We start from the raw sequence: 18,308 nt of genomic DNA on the forward strand, positions 1-18,308 counted from the left end.
AAGAGTTGTTATGTTCAAATTAAGGCATCCTCCTCCCCTTCAGCCTTGCCTCTCCATCTCCAAAATTGGTGTCTTTACCAATCCTTTGCGTTACTTATTATTAAAAGCAGCAAACAGTAAAGTTTCCATAGCCTAAGACCTCATCATCTAGGAAACCAGTCAGTCCAGAATTCTTGAAAAAATAGTTTCAAATCCCTGCCTATCAGATATAACATACTACTCTGGGACAAATAAGTACAGACTGGTGGCAAATTTACCAAAACCAAGTCCCTATGGAGTCACTGGTTTCAAAGACTAAAATAACATAGTGAACACCATCATGTAAAATAAACTCATATGACTTCCTAACAAGCAAATGGTGCCATACCACGACACCTACATGGAATTTTGAAAAAAGCACGTCTCTATTCCCAATACCTTCCAAGTTTATTGGTCTCGGGCATTTCTCCAAAACAAACATGATACCATCTCAGACCACACAATTGTATCCTGAGAGAGGAGCAATAACTTAAGCATTACAACTCTCTTTATTGCTCTGAACAAATCCAGCTAAAGGGACCTACCCTAAATGATTGCACTACACATGCAGCACCAATATCCAAGAAGGGCCCAATAACTGAACCAAACAAACCACTTCTGACCATACACCTCCATTGGAAATTAGGTGAAAAAAATTGAAATTACACAGTGACTTGATAGCAATTTTATCATATTACCAATGTGACCATCATTATTTGAGGTACATCTAACTTCAACGTAACAGAATAACATATACAAATATAATTAAAAAAATCGAGATAAAATCTCCTTGATTATACACAACCAATCAAAAGCAAATGAGAGGTCAACATTAACATGATTTGTGTGCAAGTTTAAAACAAAATTGAAAACTATACCAAAAATCTCAACTTTTTTACAGTAAACAGGAAAATGCAGATTAATTAATTTAGCCAGAAGAGTACACCCCTTTATAATCTTACTTTTTTTATAGCCCTACAGATACAAAATGTATTGATTCTTTAGTAACACACATGATAGCTACATATTGGAAAACAAACAAGGCCTGGATATCCTAAATCAACACAATTTATCATCACACATAAGCTCTAGTAATCTGCTTCAGTCCAGGTTCTTTATCTATAAACCTATGGCACCACTACGGGCATTGGCTTTAAGCACAATTTTCATATGTGTCTCTAACCATTTGTAAAACAGCTCATGGAATATTAGCTGAGAAAATAATGCCACTTCTATTATATTGGTGAGATAGTGGGTACGTAAAAAATATGGGCAAAGAGATAGCGAGCTATGGGAAATTTACTAGGTAAGACTTTTGAACATAACAACACAATTATTGTTATGTTCAAATAAAGGCCTCCTCCTCCCCTTCAGCCTTGCCTCTCCATCTCCAAATTGGTGTCTTTACCAATCTTTTGTGTCACTTATTGTAAATAGCAGCAAATATTAAAGTTCCTATAGCCTAGAACCCCATCATTCGGAAATCCAGTCAGTACAATATTCTTAAAGAAAAAGTTTCAAACCCCTGGCTATCAGATATCACATACTACTCTGGAACATAGAAGTAGAGACTGGTGACAAATTTACCAAAACAAAGTCCCTGTGGAGTCACTGGTCTCAAAGACTAAAAAAACACAGTGAACAACATCACTAAAATGAGGTCAGATGACTTCCTAACCAGCAAATGGTGCCATACTACGACACCTACACAGAATTTTGAAAAAAGCAGATATCTTTATTCCCAATACCTTTCAAGGTTATTGGTCTCTGGCATTTCTCCAAAACAAACATGATACCATCTCACACCACACAATTTTACAGAGAGAGAGAGAGTGGAGCAATAACATAAGCATTACATCTCTCTTTATTGCCCTGACCAAATCTAGCAAAAGGGACCTACCCTAAGTTATTCTACTACACATGAAGCACCAATATCCAAGGAGGGCCCAGCAACTAAACCAAACAAACCACTTCTGACCAGACATCTCCATTGGAAATTAGATGAACGTAATGGAAATGACACAGTGATATGATAGCAATCTCACCATATCAACAATGTAACTATAATGACTTGAGGTACATATAACTTCAACGTAACAGAATAACATAAAATATAGTAACATAATCTAGATAAAATCTCTATGATTATACACAACTGATCAAAACCAAATGAGAGGACAACATTAACATGAAATGTGTGCAAGTATAAAACAAAATTGAAAACTATACCAAAAAATCCCAACTTTTTCACAGAAAACAGGAAAACACAGAATTAATTCACCCAGAAGTGTATACCCCTTTACAATCTAGAATTAAAGATAGCGAGCTATGGGAAACTTACTAGATAAGACTTTTGAACATAACAACACAAGAGTTGTTATGTTCAAATTAAGGCCTCCTCCTCCCCTTCAGCCTTGCCTCTCCATCTCCAAAATTGGTGTCTTTACCAATCCTTTGCGTTACTTATTATTAAAAGCAGCAAACAGTAAAGTTCCCATAGGATAGGACCTCATCATCCAGGAAACGAAGTCAGTCCAGAATTCTTGAAAAAATAGTTTCAAATCCCTGCCTATCAGATATCACATACTACTCTGGGACAAATAAGTACAGACTGGTGGCAAATTTACCAAAACCAAGTCCCTATGGAGTCACTGGTTTCAAAGACTAAAATAACATAGTGAACACCATCATGTAAAATAAACTCATATGACTTCCTAATAAGCAAATGGTGCCATACCACGACGACTACATGGAATTTTGAAAAAAGCACGTCTCTATTCCCAATACCTTCCAAGTTTATTGGTCTCGGGCCTTTCTCCAAAACAAACATGATACCATCTCAGACCACACAATTGTATCCTGAGAGAGGAGCAATAACTTAAGCATTACAACTCTCTTTATTGCTCTGAACAAATCCAGCTAAAGGGACCTACCCTAAATGATTGCACTACACATGCAGCACCAATATCCAAGAAGGGCCCAATAACTGAACCAAACAAACCACTTCTGACCATACACCTCCATTGGAAATTAGGTGAAAAAAATTGAAATTACACAGTGACTTGATAGCAATTTTATCATATTACCAATGTGACCATCATTATTTGAGGTACATCTAACTTCAACGTAACAGAATAACATATACAAATATAATTTAAAAAATCTAGATAAAATCTCCTTGATTATACACAACCAATCAAAAGCAAATGAGAGGTCAACATTAACATGATTTGTGTGCAAGTTTAAAACAAAATTGAAAACTATACCAAAAATCTCAACTTTTTTACAGTAAACAGGAAAATGCAGATTAATTAATTTAGCCAGAAGAGTACACCCCTTTATAATCTTACTTTTTTTATAGCCTTACAGATACAAAATGTATTGATTCTTTAGTAACACACATGATAGCTACATATTGGAAAACAAACAAGGCCTGGATATCCTAAATCTACACAATTTATCATCACACATAAGCTCTACTAATCTGCTTCAGTCCGGGTTCTTTATCTATAAACCTATGGCACCACTACAGGCATTGGCTTTAAGCACAATTTTCATATGTGTCTCTAACCATTTGTAAAACAGCTCATGGAATATTAGCTGAGAAAATAATGCCACTTCTATTATATTGGTCAGATAGTGGGTACGTAAAAAATATGGGCAAAGAGATAGCGAGCTATGGGAAATTTACTAGGTAAGACTTTTGAACATAACAACACAATTATTTTTATGTTCAAATAAAGGCCTCCTCCTCCCCTTCAGCCTTGCCTCTCCATCTCCAAATTGGTGTCTTTACCAATCTTTTGTGTCACTTATTGTAAATAGCAGCAAAAATTAAAGTTCCTATAGCCTAGAACCTCCATCATTCGGAAATCCAGTCAGTACAATATTCTTAAAGAAAAAGTTTCAAACCCCTGGCTATCAGATATCACATACTACTCTGGAACATAGAAGTAGAGACTGGTGACAAATTTACCAAAACAAAGTCCCTGTGGAGTCACTGGTCTTAAAGACTAAAAAAACACAGTGAACAACATCACTAAAATGAGGTCAGATGACTTCCTAACCAGCAAATGGTGCCATACTACGACACCTACACAGAATTTTGAAAAAAGCAGATATCTTTATTCCCAATACCTTTCAAGGTTATTGGTCTCTGGCATTTCTCCAAAACAAACATGATACCATCTCACACCACACAATTTTACAGAGAGAGAGAGTGGAGCAATAACATAAGCATTACATCTCTCTTTATTGCCCTGACCAAATCTAGCAAAAGGGACCTACCCTAAGTTATTCTACTACACATGAAGCACCAATATCCAAGGAGGGCCCAGCAACTAAACCAAACAAACCACTTCTGACCAGACATCTCCATTGGAAATTAGATGAACGTAATGGAAATGACACAGTGATATGATAGCAATCTCACCATATCAACAATGTAACTATAATGACTTGAGGTACATATAACTGCAACGTAACAGAATAACATAAAATATAGTAACATAATCTAGATAAAATCTCTATGATTATACACAACTGATCAAAACCAAATGAGAGGACAACATTAACATGAAATGTGTGCAAGTATAAAACAAAATTGAAAACTATACCAAAAAATCCCAACTTTTTCACAGAAAACAGGAAAACACAGAATTAATTCACCCAGAAGTGTATACCCCTTTACAATCTAGAATTAAAGATAGCGAGCTATGGGAAACTTACTAGATAAGACTTTTGAACATAACAACACAAGAGTTGTTATGTTCAAATTAAGGCCTCCTCCTCCCCTTCAGCCTTGCCTCTCCATCTCCAAAATTGGTGTCTTTACCAATCCTTTGCGTTACTTATTATTAAAAGCAGCAAACAGTAAAGTTTCCATAGCCTAAGACCTCATCATCCAGGAAACCAGTCAGTCCAGAATTCTTGAAAAAATAGTTTCAAATCACTGCCTATCAGATATCACATACTACTCTGGGACAAATAAGTACAGACTGGTGGCAAATTTACCAAAACCAAGTCCCTATGGAGTCACTGGTTTCAAAGACTAAAATAACATAGTGAACACCATCATGTAAAATAAACTCATATGACTTCCTAACAAGCAAATGGTGCCATACCACGACACCTACATGGAATTTTGAAAAAAGCACGTCTCTATTCCCAATACCTTCCAAGTTTATTGGTCTCGGGCATTTCTCCAAAACAAACATGATACCATCTCAGACCACACAATTGTATCCTGAGAGAGGAGCAATAACTTAAGCATTACAACTCTCTTTATTGCTCTGAACAAATCCAGCTAAAGGGACCTACCCTAAATGATTGCACTACACATGCAGCACCAATATCCAAGAAGGGCCCAATAACTGAACCAAACAAACCACTTCTGACCATACACCTCCATTGGAAATTAGGTGAAAAAAATTGAAATTACACAGTGACTTGATAGCAATTTTATCATATTACCAATGTGACCATCATTATTTGAGGTACATCTAACTTCAACGTAACAGAATAACATATACAAATATAATTTAAAAAATCTAGATAAAATCTCCTTGATTATACACAACCAATCAAAAGCAAATGAGAGGTCAACATTAACATGATTTGTGTGCAAGTTTAAAACAAAATTGAAAACTATACCAAAAATCTCAACTTTTTTACAGTAAACAGGAAAATGCAGATTAATTAATTTAGCCAGAAGAGTACACCCCTTTATAATCTTACTTGTTTTTATAGCCTTACAGATACAAAATGTATTGATTCTTTAGTAACACACATGATAGCTAGATATTGGAAAACAAACAAGGCCTGGATATCCTAAATCTACACAATTTATCATCATACATAAGCTCTATTAATCTGCTTCAGTCCGGGTTCTTTATCTATAAACCTATGGCACCACTACAGGCATTGGCTTTAAGCACAATTTTCATATGTGTCTCTAACCATTTGTAAAACAGCTCATGGAATATTAGCTGAGAAAATAATGCCACTTCTATTATATTGGTCAGATAGTGGGTACGTAAAAAATATGGGCAAAGAGATAGCGAGCTATGGGAAATTTACTAGGTAAGACTTTTGAACATAACAACACAATTATTGTTATGTTCAAATAAAGGCCTCCTCCTCCCCTTCAGCCTTGCCTCTCCATCTCCAAATTGGTGTCTTTACCAATCTTTTGTGTCACTTATTGTAAATAGCAGCAAATATTAAAGTTCCTATAGCCTAGAACCCCATCATTCGGAAATCCAGTCAGTACAATATTCTTAAAGAAAAAGTTTCAAACCCCTGGCTATCAGATATCACATACTTCTCTGGAACATAGAAGTAGAGACTGGTGACAAATTTACCAAAACAAAGTCCCTGTGGAGTCACTGGTCTCAAAGACTAAAAAAACACAGTGAACAACATCACTAAAATGAGGTCAGATGACTTCCTAACCAGCAAATGGTGCCATACTACGACACCTACACAGAATTTTGAAAAAAGCAGATATCTTTATTCCCAATACCTTTCAAGGTTATTGGTCTCTGGCATTTCTCCAAAACAAACATGATACCATCTCACACCACACAATTTTACAGAGAGAGAGAGTGGAGCAATAACATAAGCATTACATCTCTCTTTATTGCCCTGACCAAATCTAGCAAAAGGGACCTACCCTAAGTTATTCTACTACACATGAAGCACCAATATCCAAGGAGGGCCCAGCAACTAAACCAAACAAACCACTTCTGACCAGACATCTCCATTGGAAATTAGATGAACGTAATGGAAATGACACAGTGATATGATAGCAATCTCACCATATCAACAATGTAACTATAATGACTTGAGGTACATATAACTTCAACGTAACAGAATAACATAAAATATAGTAACATAATCTAGATAAAATCTCTATGATTATACACAACTGATCAGAACCAAATGAGAGGACAACATTAACATGAAATGTGTGCAAGTATAAAACAAAATTGAAAACTATACCAAAAAATCCCAACTTTTTCACAGAAAACAGGAAAACACAGAATTAATTCACCCAGAAGTGTATACCCCTTTACAATCTAGAATTAAAGATAGCGAGCTATGGGAAACTTACTAGATAAGACTTTTGAACATAACAACACAAGAGTTGTTATGTTCAAATTAAGGCCTCCTCCTCCCCTTCAGCCTTGCCTCTCCATCTCCAAAATTGGTGTCTTAACCAATCCTTTGCGTTACTTATTATTAAAAGCAGCAAACAGTAAAGTTTCCATAGCCTAAGACCTCATCATCTAGGAAACCAGTCAGTCCAGAATTCTTGAAAAAATAGTTTCAAATCCCTGCCTATCAGATATCACATACTACTCTGGGACAAATAAGTACAGACTGGTGGCAAATTTACCAAAACCAAGTCCCTATGGAGTCACTGGTTTCAAAGACTAAAATAACATAGTGAACACCATCATGTAAAATAAACTCATATGACTTCCTAACAAGCAAATGGTGCCATACCACGACACCTACATGGAATTTTGAAAAAAGCACGTCTCTATTCCCAATACCTTCCAAGTTTATTGGTCTCGGGCAGTTCTCCAAAACAAACATGATACCATCTCAGACCACACAATTGTATCCTGAGAGAGGAGCAATAACTTAAGCATTACAACTCTCTTTATTGCTCTGAACAAATCCAGCTAAAGGGACCTACCCTAAATTATTGCACTACACATGCAGCACCAATATCCAAGAAGGGCCCAATAACTGAACCAAACAAACCACTTCTGACCATACACCTCCATTGGAAATTAGGTGAAAAAAATTGAAATTACACAGTGACTTGATAGCAATTTTATCATATTACCAATGTGACCATCATTATTTGAGGTACATCTAACTTCAACGTAACAGAATAACATATACAAATATAATTTAAAAAATCTAGATAAAATCTCCTTGATTATACACAACCAATCAAAAGCAAATGAGAGGTCAACATTAACATGATTTATGTGCAAGTTTAAAACAAAATTGAAAACTATACCAAAAATCTCAACTTTTTTACAGTAAACAGGAAAATGCAGATTAATTAATTTAGCCAGAAGAGTACACCCCTTTATAATCTTACTTTTTTTATAGCCCTACAGATACAAAATGTATTGATTCTTTAGTAACACACATGATAGCTACATATTGGAAAACAAACAAGGCCTGGATATCCTAAATCTACACAATTTATCATCACACATAAGCTCTACTAATCTGCTTCAGTCCGGGTTCTTTATCTATAAACCTATGGCACCACTACAGGCATTGGCTTTAAGCACAATTTTCATATGTGTCTCTAACCATTTGTAAAACAGCTCATGGAATATTAGCTGAGAAAATAATGCCACTTCTATTATATTGGTGAGATAGTGGGTACGTAAAAAATATGGGCAAAGAGATAGCGAGCTATTGGAAATTTACTAGGTAAGACTTTTGAACATAACAACACAATTATTGTTATGTTCAAATAAAGGCCTCCTCCTCCCCTTCAGCCTTGCCTCTCCATCTCCAAATTGGTGTCTTTACCAATCTTTTGTGTCACTTATTGTAAATAGCAGCAAATATTAAAGTTCCTATAGCCTAGAACCCCATCATTCGGAAATCCAGTCAGTACAATATTCTTAAAGAAAAAGTTTCAAACACCTGGCTATCAGATATCACATACTTCTCTGGAACATAGAAGTAGAGACTGGTGACAAATTTACCAAAACAAAGTCCCTGTGGAGTCACTGGTCTCAAAGACTAAAAAAACACAGTGAACAACATCACTAAAATGAGGTCAGATGACTTCCTAACCAGCAAATGGTGCCATACTACGACACCTACACAGAATTTTGAAAAAAGCAGATATCTTTATTCCCAATACCTTTCAAGGTTATTGGTCTCTGGCATTTCTCCAAAACAAACATGATACCATCTCACACCACACAATTTTACAGAGAGAGAGAGTGGAGCAATAACATAAGCATTACATCTCTCTTTATTGCCCTGACCAAATCTAGCAAAAGGGACCTACCCTAAGTTATTCTACTACACATGAAGCACCAATATCCAAGGAGGGCCCAGCAACTAAACCAAACAAACCACTTCTGACCAGACATCTCCATTGGAAATTAGATGAACGTAATGGAAATGACACAGTGATAAGATAGCAATCTCACCATATCAACAATGTAACTATAATGACTTGAGGTACATATAACTTCAACGTAACAGCATAACATAAAATATAGTAACATAATCTAGATAAAATCTCTATGATTATACACAACTGATCAGAACCAAATGAGAGGACAACATTAACATGAAATGTGTGCAAGTATAAAACAAAATTGAAAACTATACCAAAAAATCCCAACTTTTTCACAGAAAACAGGAAAACACAGAATTAATTCACCCAGAAGTGTATACCCCTTTACAATCTAGAATTAAAGATAGCGAGCTATGGGAAACTTACTAGATAAGACTTTTGAACATAACAACACAAGACTTGTTATGTTCAAATTAAGGCCTCCTCCTCCCCTTCAGCCTTGCCTCTCCATCTCCAAAATTGGTGTCTTTACCAATCCTTTGCGTTACTTATTATTAAAAGCAGCAAACAGTAAAGTTTCCATAGCCTAAGACCTCATCATCCAGGAAACCAGTCAGTCCAGAATTCTTGAAAAAATAGTTTCAAATCCCTGCCTATCAGATATCACATACTACTCTGGGACAAATAAGTACAGACTGGTGGCAAATTTACCAAAACCAAGTCCCTATGGAGTCACTGGTTTCAAAGACTAAAATAACATAGTGAACACCATCATGTAAAATAAACTCATATGACTTCCTAACAAGCAAATGGTGCCATACCACGACACCTACATGGAATTTTGAAAAAAGCACGTCTCTATTCCCAATACCTTCCAAGTTTATTGGTCTCGGGCAGTTCTCCAAAACAAACATGATACCATCTCAGACCACACAATTGTATCCTGAGAGAGGAGCAATAACTTAAGCATTACAACTCTCTTTATTGCTCTGAACAAATCCAGCTAAAGGGACCTACCCTAAATTATTGCACTACACATGCAGCACCAATATCCAAGAAGGGCCCAATAACTGAACCAAACAAACCACTTCTGACCATACACCTCCATTGGAAATTAGGTGAAAAAAATTGAAATTACACAGTGACTTGATAGCAATTTTATCATATTACCAATGTGACCATCATTATTTGAGGTACATCTAACTTCAACGTAACAGAATAACATATACAAATATAATTTAAAAAATCTAGATAAAATCTCCTTGATTATACACAACCAATCAAAAGCAAATGAGAGGTCAACATTAACATGATTTATGTGCAAGTTTAAAACAAAATTGAAAACTATACCAAAAATCTCAACTTTTTTACAGTAAACAGGAAAATGCAGATTAATTAATTTAGCCAGAAGAGTACACCCCTTTATAATCTTACTTTTTTTATAGCCCTACAGATACAAAATGTATTGATTCTTTAGTAACACACATGATAGCTACATATTGGAAAACAAACAAGGCCTGGATATCCTAAATCTACACAATTTATCATCACACATAAGCTCTACTAATCTGCTTCAGTCCGGGTTCTTTATCTATAAACCTATGGCACCACTACAGGCATTGGCTTTAAGCACAATTTTCATATGTGTCTCTAACCATTTGTAAAACAGCTCATGGAATATTAGCTGAGAAAATAATGCCACTTCTATTATATTGGTCAGATAGTGGGTACGTAAAAAATATGGGCAAAGAGATAGCGAGCTATGGGAAATTTACTAGGTAAGACTTTTGAACATAACAACACAATTATTGTTATGTTCAAATAAAGGCCTCCTCCTCCCCTTCAGCCTTGCCTCTCCATCTCCAAATTGGTGTCTTTACCAATCTTTTGTGTCACTTATTGTAAATAGCAGCAAATATTAAAGTTCCTATAGCCTAGAACCCCATCATTCGGAAATCAAGTCAGTACAATATTCTTAAAGAAAAAGTTTCAAACCCCTGGCTATCAGATATCACATACTACTCTGGAACATAGAAGTAGAGACTGGTGACAAATTTACCAACACAAAGTCCCTGTGGAGTCACTGGTCTCAAAGACTAAAAAAACACAGTGAACAACATCACTAAAATGAGGTCAGATGACTTCCTAACCAGCAAATGGTGCCATACTACGACACCTACACAGAATTTTGAAAAAAGCAGATATCTTTATTCCCAATACCTTTCAAGGTTATTGGTCTCTGGCATTTCTCCAAAACAAACATGATACCATCTCACACCACACAATTTTACAGAGAGAGAGAGAGAGTGGAGCAATAACATAAGCATTACATCTCTCTTTATTGCCCTGACCAAATCTAGCAAAAGGGACCTACCCTAAGTTATTCTACTACACATGAAGCACCAATATCCAAGGAGGGCCCAGCAACTAAACCAAACAAACCACTTCTGACCAGACATCTCCATTGGAAATTAGATGAACGTAATGGAAATGACACAGTGATATGATAGCAATCTCACCATATCAACAATGTAACTATAATGACTTGAGGTACATATAACTTCAACGTAACAGAATAACATAAAATATAGTAACATAATCTAGATAAAATCTCTATGATTATACACAACTGATCAAAACCAAATGAGAGGACAACATTAACATGAAATGTGTGCAAGTATAAAACAAAATTGAAAACTATACCAAAAAATCCCAACTTTTTCACAGAAAACAGGAAAACACAGAATTAATTCACCCAGAAGTGTATACCCCTTTACAATCTAGAATTAAAGATAGCGAGCTATGGGAAACTTACTAGATAAGACTTTTGAACATAACAACACAAGAGTTGTTATGTTCAAATTAAGGCCTCCTCCTCCCCTTCAGCCTTGCCTCTCCATCTCCATCTCCAAAATTGGTTTGCGTTACTTATTATTAAAAGCAGCAAACAGTAAAGTTTCCATAGCCTAAGACCTCATCATCCAGGAAACCAGTCAGTCCAGAATTCTTGAAGAAATAGTTTCAAATCCCTGCCTTTTAGATATCACATACTACTCTGGGACAAATAAGTACAGACTGGTGGCAAATTTACCAAAACCAAGTCCCTATGGAGTCACTGGTTTCAAAGACTAAAATAACATAGTGAACACCATCATGTAAAATAAACTCATATGACTTCCTAACAAGCAAATGGTGCCATACCACGACACCTACATGGAATTTTGAAAAAAGCACGTCTCTATTCCCAATACCCTCCAAGTTTATTGGTCTCGGGCATTTCTCCAAAACAAACATGATACCATCTCAGACCACACAATTGTATCCTGAGAGAGGAGCAATAACTTAAGCATTACAACTCTCTTTATTGCTCTGAACAAATCCAGCTAAAGGGACCTACCCTAAATTATTGCACTACACATGCAGCACCAATATCCAAGAAGGGCCCAATAACTGAACCAAACAAACCACTTCTGACCATACACCTCCATTGGAAATTAGGTGAAAAAAATTGAAATTACACAGTGACTTGATAGCAATTTTATCATATTACCAATGTGACCATCATTATTTGAGGTACATCTAACTTCAACGTAACAGAATAACATATACAAATATAATTTAAAAAATCTAGATAAAATCTCCTTGATTATACACAACCAATCAAAAGCAAATGAGAGGTCAACATTAACATGATTTGTGTGCAAGTTTAAAACAAAATTGAAAACTATACCAAAAATCTCAACTTTTTTACAGTAAACAGGAAAATGCAGATTAATTAATTTAGCCAGAAGAGTACACCCCTTTATAATCTTACTTTTTTTTATAGCCCTACAGATACAAAATGTATTGATTCTTTAGTAACACACATGATAGCTACATATTGGAAAACAAACAAGGCCTGGATATCCTAAATCAACACAATTTATCATCACACATAAGCTCTAGTAATCTGCTTCAGTCCGGGTTCTTTATCTATAAACCTATGGCACCACTACGGGCATTGGCTTTAAGCACAATTTTCATATGTGTCTCTAACCATTTGTAAAACAGCTCATGGAATATTAGCTGAGAAAATAATGCTACTTCTATTATATTGGTCAGATAGTGGGTACGTAAAAAATATGGGCAAAGAGATAGCGAGCTATGGGAAATTTACTAGGTAAGACTTTTGAACATAACAACACAATTATTGTTATGTTCAAATAAAGGCCTCCTCCTCCCCTTCAGCCTTGCCTCTCCATCTCCAAATTGGTGTCTTTACCAATCTTTTGTGTCACTTATTGTAAATAGCAGCAAATATTAAAGTTCCTATAGCCTAGAACCCCATCATTCGGAAATCCAGTCAGTACAATATTCTTAAAGAAAAAGTTTCAAACCCCTGGCTATCAGATATCACATACTACTCTGGAACATAGAAGTAGAGACTGGTGACAAATTTACCAAAACAAAGTCCCTGTGGAGTCACTGGTCTCAAAGACTAAAAAAACACAGTGAACAACATCACTAAAATGAGGTCAGATGACTTCCTAACCAGCAAATGGTGCCATACTACGACACCTACACAGAATTTTGAAAAAAGCAGATATCTTTATTCCCAATACCTTTCAAGGTTATTGGTCTCTGGCATTTCTCCAAAACAAACATGATACCATCTCACACCACACAATTTTACAGAGAGAGAGAGTGGAGCAATAACATAAGCATTACATCTCTCTTTATTGCCCTGACCAAATCTAGCAAAAGGGACCTACCCTAAGTTATTCTACTACACATGAAGCACCAATATCCAAGGAGGGCCCAGCAACTAAACCAAACAAACCACTTCTGACCAGACATCTCCATTGGAAATTAGATGAACGTAATGGAAATGACACAGTGATATGATAGCAATCTCACCATATCAACAATGTAACTATAATGACTTGAGGTACATATAACTTCAACGTAACAGAATAACATAAAATATAGTAACATAATCTAGATAAAATCTCTATGATTATACACAACTGATCAGAACCAAATGAGAGGACAACATTAACATGAAATGTGTGCAAGTATAAAACAAAATTGAAAACTATACCAAAAAATCCCAACTTTTTCACAGAAAACAGGAAAACACAGAATTAATTCACCCAGAAGTGTATACCCCTTTACAATCTAGAATTAAAGATAGCGAGCTATGGGAAACTTACTAGATAAGACTTTTGAACATAACAACACAAGAGTTGTTATGTTCAAATTAAGGCCTCCTCCTCCCCTTCAGCCTTGCCTCTCCATCTCCAAAATTGGTGTCTTTACCAATCCTTTGCGTTACTTATTATTAAAAGCAGCAAACAGTAAAGTTTCCATAGCCTAAGACCTCATCATCTAGGAAACCAGTCAGTCCAGAATTCTTGAAAAAATAGTTTCAAATCCCTGCCTATCAGATATCACATACTACTCTGGGACAAATAAGTCAGATGACTTCCTAACCAGCAAATGGTGCCATACTACGACACCTACACAGAATTTTGAAAAAAGCAGATATCTTTATTCCCAATACCTTTCAAGGTTATTGGTCTCTGGCATTTCTCCAAAACAAACATGATACCATCTCACACCACACAATTTTACAGAGAGAGAGAGAGAGAGTGGAGCAATAACATAAGCATTACATCTCTCTTTATTGCCCTGACCAAATCTAGCAAAAGGGACCTACCCTAAGTTATTCTACTACACATGAAGCACCAATATCCAAGGAGGGCCCAGCAACTAAACCAAACAAACCACTTCTGACCAGACATCTCCATTGGAAATTAGATGAACGTAATGGAAATGACACAGTGATATGATAGCAATCTCACCATATCAACAATGTAACTATAATGACTTGAGGTACATATAACTTCAACGTAACAGAATAACATAAAATATAGTAACATAATCTAGATAAAATCTCTATGATTATACACAACTGATCAAAACCAAATGAGAGGACAACATTAACATGAAATGTGTGCAAGTATAAAACAAAATTGAAAACTATACCAAAAAATCCCAACTTTTTCACAGAAAACAGGAGAACACAGAATTAATTCACCCAGAAGTGTATACCCCTTTACAATCTAGAATTAAAGATAGCGAGCTATGGGAAACTTACTAGATAAGACTTTTGAACATAACAACACAAGAGTTGTTATGTTCAAATTAAGGCCTCCTCCTCCCCTTCAGCCTTGCCTCTCCATCTCCATCTCCAAAATTGGTGTCTTTACCAATCCTTTGCGTTACTTATTATTAAAAGCAGCAAACAGTAAAGTTTCCATAGCCTAAGACCTCATCATCCAGGAAACCAGTCAGTCCAGAATTCTTGAAGAAATAGTTTCAAATCCCTGCCTTTTAGATATCACATACTACTCTGGGACAAATAAGTACAGACTGGTGGCAAATTTACCAAAACCAAGTCCCTATGGAGTCACTGGTTTCAAAGACTAAAATAACATAGTGAACACCATCATGTAAAATAAACTCATATGACTTCCTAACAAGCAAATGGTGCCATACCACGACACCTACATGGAATTTTGAAAAAAGCACGTCTCTATTCCCAATACCCTCCAAGTTTATTGGTCTCGGGCATTTCTCCAAAACAAACATGATACCATCTCAGACCACACAATTGTATCCTGAGAGAGGAGCAATAACTTAAGCATTACAACTCTCTTTATTGCTCTGAACAAATCCAGCTAAAGGGACCTACCCTAAATTATTGCACTACACATGCAGCACCAATATCCAAGAAGGGCCCAATAACTGAACCAAACAAACCACTTCTGACCATACACCTCCATTGGAAATTAGGTGAAAAAAATTGAAATTACACAGTGACTTGATAGCAATTTTATCATATTACCAATGTGACCATCATTATTTGAGGTACATCTAACTTCAACGTAACAGAATAACCTTATACAAATATAATTTAAAAAATCTAGATAAAATCTCCTTGATTATACACAACCAATCAAAAGCAAATGAGAGGTCAACATTAACATGATTTGTGTGCAAGTTTAAAACAAAATTGAAAACTATACCAAAAATCTCAACTTTTTTACAGTAAACAGGAAAATGCAGATTAATTAATTTAGCCAGAAGAGTACACCCCTTTATAATCTTACTTTTTTTTATAGCCCTACAGATACAAAATGTATTGATTCTTTAGTAACACACATGATAGCTACATATTGGAAAACAAACAAGGCCTGGATATCCTAAATCAACACAATTTATCATCACACATAAGCTCTAGTAATCTGCTTCAGTCCGGGTTCTTTATCTATAAACCTATGGCACCACTACGGGCATTGGCTTTAAGCACAATTTTCATATGTGTCTCTAACCATTTGTAAAACAGCTCATGGAATATTAGCTGAGAAAATAATGCTACTTCTATTATATTGGTCAGATAGTGGGTACGTAAAAAATATGGGCAAAGAGATAGCGAGCTATGGGAAATTTACTAGGTAAGACTTTTGAACATAACAACACAATTATTGTTATGTTCAAATAAAGGCCTCCTCCTCCCCTTCAGCCTTGCCTCTCCATCTCCAAATTGGTGTCTTTACCAATCTTTTGTGTCACTTATTGTAAATAGCAGCAAATATTAAAGTTCCTATAGCCTAGAACCCCATCATTCGGAAATCCAGTCAGTACAATATTCTTAAAGAAAAAGTTTCAAACCCCTGGCTATCAGATATCACATACTACTCTGGAACATAGAAGTAGAGACTGGTGACAAATTTACCAAAACAAAGTCCCTGTGGAGTCACTGGTCTCAAAGACTAAAAAAACACAGTGAACAACATCACTAAAATGAGGTCAGATGACTTCCTAACCAGCAAATGGTGCCATACTACGACACCTACACAGAATTTTGAAAAAAGCAGATATCTTTATTCCCAATACCTTTCAAGGTTATTGGTCTCTGGCATTTCTCCAAAACAAACATGATACCATCTCACACCACACAATTTTACAGAGAGAGAGAGTGGAGCAATAACATAAGCATTACATCTCTCTTTATTGCCCTGACCAAATCTAGCAAAAGGGACCTACCCTAAGTTATTCTACTACACATGAAGCACCAATATCCAAGGAGGGCCCAGCAACTAAACCAAACAAACCACTTCTGACCAGACATCTCCATTGGAAATTAGATGAACGTAATGGAAATGACACAGTGATATGATAGCAATCTCACCATATCAACAATGTAACTATAATGACTTGAGGTACATATAACTTCAACGTAACAGAATAACATAAAATATAGTAACATAATCTAGATAAAATCTCTATGATTATACACAACTGATCAGAACCAAATGAGAGGACAACATTAACATGAAATGTGTGCAAGTATAAAACAAAATTGAAAACTATACCAAAAAATCCTAACTTTTTCACAGAAAACAGGAAAACACAGAATTAATTCACCCAGAAGTGTATACCCCTTTACAATCTAGAATTAAAGATAGCGAGCTATGGGAAACTTACTAGATAAGACTTTTGAACATAACAACACAAGAGTTGTTATGTTCAAATTAAGGCCTCCTCCTCCCCTTCAGCCTTGCCTCTCCATCTCCAAAATTGGTGTCTTTACCAATCCTTTGCGTTACTTATTATTAAAAGCAGCAAACAGTAAAGTTTCCATAGCCTAAGACCTCATCATCTAGGAAACCAGTCAGTCCAGAATTCTTGAAAAAATAGTTTCAAATCCCTGCCTATCAGATATCACATACTACTCTGGGACAAATAAGTCAGATGACTTCCTAACCAGCAAATGGTGCCATACTACGACACCTACACAGAATTTTGAAAAAAGCAGATATCTTTATTCCCAATACCTTTCAAGGTTATTGGTCTCTGGCATTTCTCCAAAACAAACATGATACCATCTCACACCACACAATTTTACAGAGAGAGAGAGAGTGGAGAAATAACATAAGCATTACATCTCTCTTTATTGCCCTGACCAAATCTAGCAAAAGGGACCTACCCTAAGTTATTCTACTACACATGAAGCACCAATATCCAAGGAGGGCCCAGCAACTAAACCAAACAAACCACTTCTGACCAGACATCTCCATTGGAAATTAGATGAACGTAATGGAAATGACACAGTGATATGATAGCAATCTCACCATATCAACAATGTAACTATAATGACTTGAGGTACATA

Source organism: Rhinoderma darwinii, chromosome 2 (genome assembly GCF_050947455.1).
Source record: "Rhinoderma darwinii isolate aRhiDar2 chromosome 2, aRhiDar2.hap1, whole genome shotgun sequence".
Classification (NCBI taxonomy): domain Eukaryota; kingdom Metazoa; phylum Chordata; class Amphibia; order Anura; family Rhinodermatidae; genus Rhinoderma; species Rhinoderma darwinii.